This window comes from Babylonia areolata, chromosome 1 (assembly GCF_041734735.1).
Source record: "Babylonia areolata isolate BAREFJ2019XMU chromosome 1, ASM4173473v1, whole genome shotgun sequence".
Lineage (NCBI taxonomy): Eukaryota > Metazoa > Mollusca > Gastropoda > Neogastropoda > Buccinidae > Babylonia > Babylonia areolata.
The window spans coordinates 89,550,082-89,557,581 of NC_134876.1; the positions used below are offsets into that span (position 1 = coordinate 89,550,082).

The 7,500-nt window shown below is 41.6% G+C and overlaps 1 long non-coding RNA gene across 1 annotated transcript in view; it reads left to right on the top strand.

Annotated features, from left to right (window-relative positions):
• The window catches only part of LOC143294063 (uncharacterized), a 170,730-nt gene that overhangs the window by 122,871 nt on the left and 40,359 nt on the right, over positions 1-7,500 (top strand). The gene's annotated exons all lie outside the window — the stretch shown is intronic.

Below are 7,500 nucleotides of genomic sequence, written 5' to 3' on the forward strand. Positions count from 1 at the left end.
CACTGTTCTCAAGTGCTCCAGAGGAAATACGTGCCAGTTTTGATAGACTTGACATCTAAGTGAGAGAGAGGGGGAGACAGAGACAGAGACAGAGATACGGGAAAAGACAGAGAGAGACAGATGTAGGAGAAAACAAAACAAACCCAGAGAGACAGAGAGAACTAACAAACTGTTTTATTCAAATAAAACTTAAAACCCATTACTGCAGGGGTGTGTGGCATTAGTACAATGTAATAGTGGAATTATAACTGATACCACAGTTATATCTGACACATATACATCAGGAAAAGAAAAGATTATAATGTCATAAGAGTCACACAGAGACACACAGAGAGAGACAGAGACAGAGACACAGAGAGAGCACTACAATGGAAAAGTGATCTGTCAGGTGGTCGTGATAAACTGGACCTTTCTGTTGTTCAGGGTGAACGTGACGACCTGATCAATATGACATGGGATAGGATTACCGCCAGTGTTCTGGATGTTACTGTGCGACATTTTCTTATCTACTTCTTTTACTGTGCGACATTTTTTTTATTGCGACATTTTCTTATTACGATATTTTCTTATTAACTTCTTTTACAGTGCGACATTTTCTTATTGCGACATTTTCTTATTCTTTTACAGTGCGACATTTTCTTATTGCGACATTTTAAATTTTTTTTTTTTTATTAATCTCTTTTACTGTGCGACATTTTCTTATTAACTTCTTTTACTGTGCGACATTTTCTTATTGCGACATTTTCTTATTAACTTCTTTTACTGTGCGACATTTTCTTATTGCGACATATTCTTATTAACTTCTTTTACTGTGCGACATTTTCTTATGAACTTCTTTTAGGTAAAGGTGACAACACAGCCCTCAGACACCAGTGGTAAAGAAGGTAAAAAGTTAACCTTTTGAAAACAAATGTTTAGTACAGTTACACCTTGCACAAATATTTTCTGAGTATCTCGATGTGTGACAAACACCTCAAAGGAAATGATACATCGTATGTTTACCTTTTTACACTTGTATTATGAATCATCATACTCCTTTGATGGATTATGTTTTATTCCCTCAAGAACAATGATACAGACACGCATAATATGAGCCTGGAGCATTATTGAGAATAAAACAATTTGAATGCAGAGAAGAGTGAAATAATAAGAATAAAGAAGGAAAGCAGCCTATTGTAGATCTATTCTCCTTTGGTTAATGGACGGAGATCAAAACGTATATTTTTCCTCGTTCAGTTCTTATGTTGTGACCTGTGTTTATTCCCCAGTCCATTAGGCGAGCACAGTCGGCTTACTTTTCTTGTTTGAAATTACCGTGGGAGGTTTCGATCCCGGCCATTTTGTTTTTGTATCATGTGTTACAGGGAAGGCTGGCACCACAGTGTCGCCTGTAACTCCTCTGGTCGGATAGGAAGCTTTTTGGTGGTTTTTTTTTTCTTCTTGATATTGCTCCTCCAGTTTCTTTGACAATCACTGAAGGAGTATGTATCTCTCAGACCTGTCTGGCGCCGGACTGTATTAAAAAAAAAAAGGGATGATGGAAGGTGTGTGTGTGTGTGTGTGTGTGGAGGGGGGGGGGCACAAACTACAGTGTTGTGATCTCAAACCAAACAGTCTCACCACAACACCCTCACTATCATCCATATCCTCTCGTCGATCATCGTAAAATGAAAAGCTTGTCATGCCATACAAAAGGCCTGTCCAGCCTGCCACACCCAGTTCATTCCGTGTTAGTCAAAAACGCGCGGGTCTGTCCAAGTGATATCAATCTTCAGGCAAGACTCTCTCCCTCTCTCTCTGTCTCTTTCTGTCTCTCTCTGTCTGTCTGTCTATCTGTCTGTCTCTCTCTCTATATATATGAAATGCCAGAACAGAAAGATGTTAGCATTATCAAGTATAGCAGTTCAAATGTATTGACTTTCTGTTTTCTGTTTGTCTTTTTTTTCTTCTTTTTCTTTGGCCCCAGTACATACAACCGATGGAGATGACTCTGACATTATACAGATACATTTTAAGCCAATAATTTTGTAAGTTATGGTTTCTTTTCAAATGTTTCACTGATAACATTGTGTTCTATAAAATGAAGTATTTGTACCGCTTCCGGGGGGTGGGGGGTGGGGGGGTGGGGGGGCTGGGGGTGTCACGCGTACTAAATCAGACCTGGCACCCTCCCAACAATACCCCACAAAAAAGCCACACAACAGAAAAGCCCACACAGATATAGATTTGATAATGCATTTAATATGTGTATGCATATACAAAAAGAAATACTTAGATAAATAAATAAATACAGACAGGTGTACCTGTGATACAAAGACACGCTGAAGAAGGCCCTCACAACATGTGACATCAACCCCCATCAGTGGACGGGGCTACCCAAGCCACTGACTGAAGTGTCGGGCGACACACCATCCACCAGTACAAGCCGCCAGGATCAGTGAAGCAAAGCGACGGGCGCAATAGCCGAGTGGTTAAAGCGTTGGACTGTCAATCTGAGGGTCCCGGGTTCGAATCACGGTGACGGCGCCTGGTGGGTAAAGGGTGGAGATTTTTCCTATCTCCCAGGTCAACATATGTGCAGACCTGCTAGTGCCTGAACCCCCTTCGTGTGTATATGCAAGCTGAAGATCAAATATGCACGTTAAAGATCCTGTAATCCATGTCAGCGTTCGGTGGGTTATGGAAACAAGAACATACCCAGCATGCACACCCCCGAAAACGGAGTATGGCTGCCTAAATGGCGGGGTAAAAACGGTCATACACGTAAAAGCCCGCTCGTGTGCATACGAGTGAACGCAGAAGAAGAAGAAGAAGTGAAGCAAAGCACCCGTACCAGTCTGGTGGAGGAGAGAACAAGGCTGGAGAAAAACAGAAGACAGAAACCACAGACCAGGAGGCATTCCTCTGCAGCTGCTGTGGAAGAATCTGCCCATCTCGGGTTTGTCAGACTCCTCAGCCATCAGGATGCTTGCGGTTCGAAAAGGACAAAGCTTATACGACCTTCACATATAAATCTGATTCCGAAATTATCGCCAGCAATGTAAGCTGAATGAAAAGTAAAGAAAAACAAACATTTAATGCCTCTTACAAGCCGAACTATGCTGTAAATAAAAACAGCTTATTTTTCGATTTCCCTTCTGTGCAAGCTTTTTGGTTAAATGCGTGTATAGGTCCAAACATTAGCTTTCAGGCCCTTTAATAATTTTAAAATATCGTGTCCTTGGTGAGGAATCAGACGCACTCAGCCCACACAGTCATTTTACCGCCGTTTTTCTCCTTTCCTTGGCCACTCAACTCCCTCCAGTTCTGAACATAGTTGCAGTCGTGATGTTTGAAAAAAGCCGGGTTTCGAGGATGCGTAAGTCTCCCATTCGTCTCTGCCATTTTTGAAGCGTATTCATTTATCTGTCGGTAATAACTGCGTCCAAAATCATGCAGAAAACAGTTTAGAGTTTCAAGTTTCAAGTTTTACTTATCCTTTCACTCCTATTGGAGTATGGAGGATTACTGCAAAATAATCTTTTCATGCCCAGAACAAACATTTCCAAATACACAACGATGTCACATAAAAGTTGAGAAAACACAAATGTCTTTTAATTCCAAAAGTGTAGCTAGGCAACATTTGCTAATCTAATCATCTTACTTACAGCTAAAATAACTTTTTTTGGACTCCTTTGAGCATATTACAAAATTAAAAACCGATTTTGGAAATGCACCTTAGGAACAATGTAGAAAATGTTATTACAAAGAATCAATCGTCTTTTAACGTTTCTCTTCTTCAGATCAGTTGGTCTACTCGTCTGCTTTATAAGTGGGGGTGTATTAGAATAGGAAAAATGTATGTCTTCAGTCTTATCTGTGACTGAATCACTGTACATATTCATATTAATTTTTTTAATCGATTTGAATATCATTTGGCAGATTGGTCATATGCGGCATCTTCGAGGGATTATGTAAATTTGGAAATGATCCGGTGCACACACACACACACACACACACACACACACACACACACACACACACACACACACACACACACACACACACACACACACACACACACAAATCGGAATGTTCGAAACATAACAGACGTCCATTGCTCTGTGAGGTTTCTTTTTATTTATTATTATTTATTTTTTTTAATACGCAGTAAATTCCTCGAGCCAGATCACAGTTGTTATGAAGATGGCGAGATGAAAACTGGACTTTGACTTGTTTCTTTTCTTTTCCTTCAGTTTGTTTGTTTTTGTTCATTAGACACGTTTGCGTTTCAGTTGAGATCGGTTTCAAGTAAGATCGATTTCAGTGTAATGTATTTTGCGTGTGTGTGTGTGTGTGTGTGTGTGTGTGTGTGTGTGTGTGTGTGTGTGTGTGTGTGTGTGTGTGTGTGTGTGTGTGTGATGTGGCTGATAACGATGTTATTCAACTGGTCATGCGGCGATCTTGCCTTTGAATCATCACCTGCTTAAATGGAGCTTTTCTGTTACTGGTATTTGTCGCCTTTTTCTTCAGTATAAATTGCGGATCGTGCAGACTTTGGTGTCGTGACGGGCTGTGTACTTGTATGGAAGACAAAAAGACTTTTCAAGGTTAAAGCCATGATTATAACTAACTTCGGTTGAACTGTTTGGGAAATCTCTCTCTCTCTCTCTCTCTCTCTCTCTCTCTCTCATTACATATTCTTCTTCTTCTTCTTCTTCTACTTGGTTAGAGTAGTGGTAGTAGTTGTAGTATATTATCGTTGTGAGGGTATTGTGAAAAAACGCTTGTAGCTTATTATTTTCCCTCATTGAAACATTCGAGTTCTCTGTCTATGTGACTGTCTCGCTGACTGGTTATCTGTGTGTGTGTGTGTGTGTGTGTGTCTCTGTGTGTGTGTGTGTGTGTGTGCCTCCAACTGTCTCTCTCGCCCTCTCCACTTTCTTCTTTCCGAGATGTGTGTGTGTGTGTGTGTGTGTGTGTGTGTGTGTGTGTGTGTGTGTTTTACACGGAAGCTGACAACTTGAAGGCAGTGGTCAAAAAGATATGTTAAATCGAAATAACAGCTCGGTTTGATTTGGTAAGGTTACCATACCACCGCCGCCAAGATCGATATTGGTGTTGTCAAAGTATCATACCAGTTACAGTGTGTGTGTGTGTGTGTGTGTGTGTGTGTGTGTGTGTGTGTGTGTGTGTGTGTGTGTGTGTGTGTCTGCGTGTGAGTGTGTGTGTTTTCGGGCGCGCGCGCGCGCGCGTGTGTGTATGTGTGTTTGCGCGCGTGCACTATTATGGGGCTCGTGTCGTGGTGATGTTAAATTCAACAGTAATATTGTGTTACTATTATTCCTGATACAGTTTCTCTGGATCTCTCTTACTTGCACATTCAGCCCACACAGAATGAACAGTTAACACCCCCACCCCCACCCCCCAAAAAAAGAAAGGAGAAAAATGATAGAATAGTTTGCAAAATGCCAGCCACCAGTTCTTCTCGGTTCTATCTTCTGTCGTTCGAGTTCTTTGTCGCTGTGAGGGTCACTCACGGTGCAGTCTTTGTCCGTCAGTAGTGTCTGGAGGATATGTGCCCATCCATGCCCACATAGTGGTTATTCGATGTCATATCGCTGCTACAGTCGAAGTGACAGTTGTTGTTGATGTGATACCAACGAAATCGGTCACATGTCTTTTGATTGGTACTTGATTTTTTTTTATTTTTTTTTATTTTTTTTTTGCACACTTTCAAGTTCTCAGTCTTAGATCAAACGTGATATTCCTTATTTTACACCTTTTGACTATTTCCTTTAAGGCACATTTTTCTGAATATTAGATCATAGGTAATATTCTTTATATTACACCTTTTGACTATTTCATTATATGTATATACATCTAAATACATATAAAAGCAAGGCATCCCCCCAAAAATTATAATAATGCTAGACATGAAAAATAAAAGCACAATGCTTGGACTGGGAGCATTATCATTTCTTTCTTACGTGAGTTATGTGAATACACTCCGTCACAAGCAGTATAAAGTTGTACATGCAGCCAAGGAAGGAATTAAACCCGCTTCATGAGCACGCGAGCGAGCGTCTATGTGCCGTGTGTGTGTGTGTGTGTGTGTGGAGGAATTGTGTCAGTGTGGTGGGAGGGAGAGCGGATACATAGTGTGGGACGATTCATGAATGAAGGGGAGAGGGATTGCGGAGTGTGTGACGGGAAAGGAGAGTTCTTTTTATTTATTTATTTATTTATTTATCTATTTTTTAAGGAAACAGAACGTTGAAAGGAATTCATGAGAGCGTGGCAGGAATCGGTTGGGGGGTTAAAAAAAAAGGGGGGGGGGGTTGGTGGGGGGGGAGAGGAGGAGGGGGGGGGGGAGAAGAGGGAGGGGAGGAGGAGGGGGAAAAGGGAGGGAGAGGAGTGTCAGGATTGAATTGAATTGAATAAATTTTATTTTGTGAGGGTAATGCATAAGCAGAATAATTTTGTTTTTCATGCAGCCTTCGAAGGGGAAGCAGTAATATAAACAAAGGGGGGAATCATTATACCAGTATCAGCATGCATATTATAGTCACGTGGATACATGAATGGTAATTTGACTTTTACAGCACTAAATAGAGGAGAATAAGAGGAGAGAGACATAAGAGGACAGAGAGAAAGAGAGAGAGAGAGAGGGAGAGAGGGGAGGGTGGACAAGCACATAGGGGAAATGGGGGAGGAGAGACAGACACCCACAAGAAAACGGTGAGGGATTGTGTGTGTGTGTGTGTGTGTGTGTGTGTGTGTGTGTGTGTGTGAGGGTGTGGTCTAAAGAAGCTTTCAGCATTTTTATCTTTCATTAAGCACTTGTCATTTTCTGTCTCTATCTCTCTCTCCCTTCCTCCGGCTTTCAATCTGTGTGTGTGTGTGTGTGTGTGTGTGTGTGTGTGTGTGTGTGTGTGTGTGTGGTGTATGTGTGTGTGTGTGTGTGTGTATGTTATGTGTGTGTGTGTGTATGTGTTATGTGTGTGTGTGTTATATGTGTGTCTGTGTCTCTGTGTATGTGTGTGTCTGTGCACTGCACCATTTGTCGCCGGACTGTAGTCTGTAAAATGATAGACAAGAGAAAAGGGGAATTTAAAAAAAAGAAGAAACATATCCATATTCACCAATGCATCAAAACATGAAAGAAAAAAAGTCATCAAAAATAGTTAAATCGTCCCACAGAACCAGCTCGTATTAGTGAGTTCTGTGTGTGTCAGCAGCAGCCACTTTTGTGTGTGTGTGTGTGTGTGTGTGTGTGTGTGTGTGTGTGTGTGTGTGTGTGTGTGTGTGTGTGTGTGTGTGGTGTGTGTGTGTGTGTGTGTGTGTGTGGTGTGGTGTGTGTGTGTGTGGTGTGTTTCGTGCGTGTGTGTGTGTGTGTGTGTCTGAAGACAGCGGCGCAACTGGCCTACGGGAATGTTTATGATGTTGCGCAGGCGTGCCCGAAAATTGCTGACTGAGATGGCTGGAATGTGTGCTTGCCTTTCCACTGTGGGCTGGTTT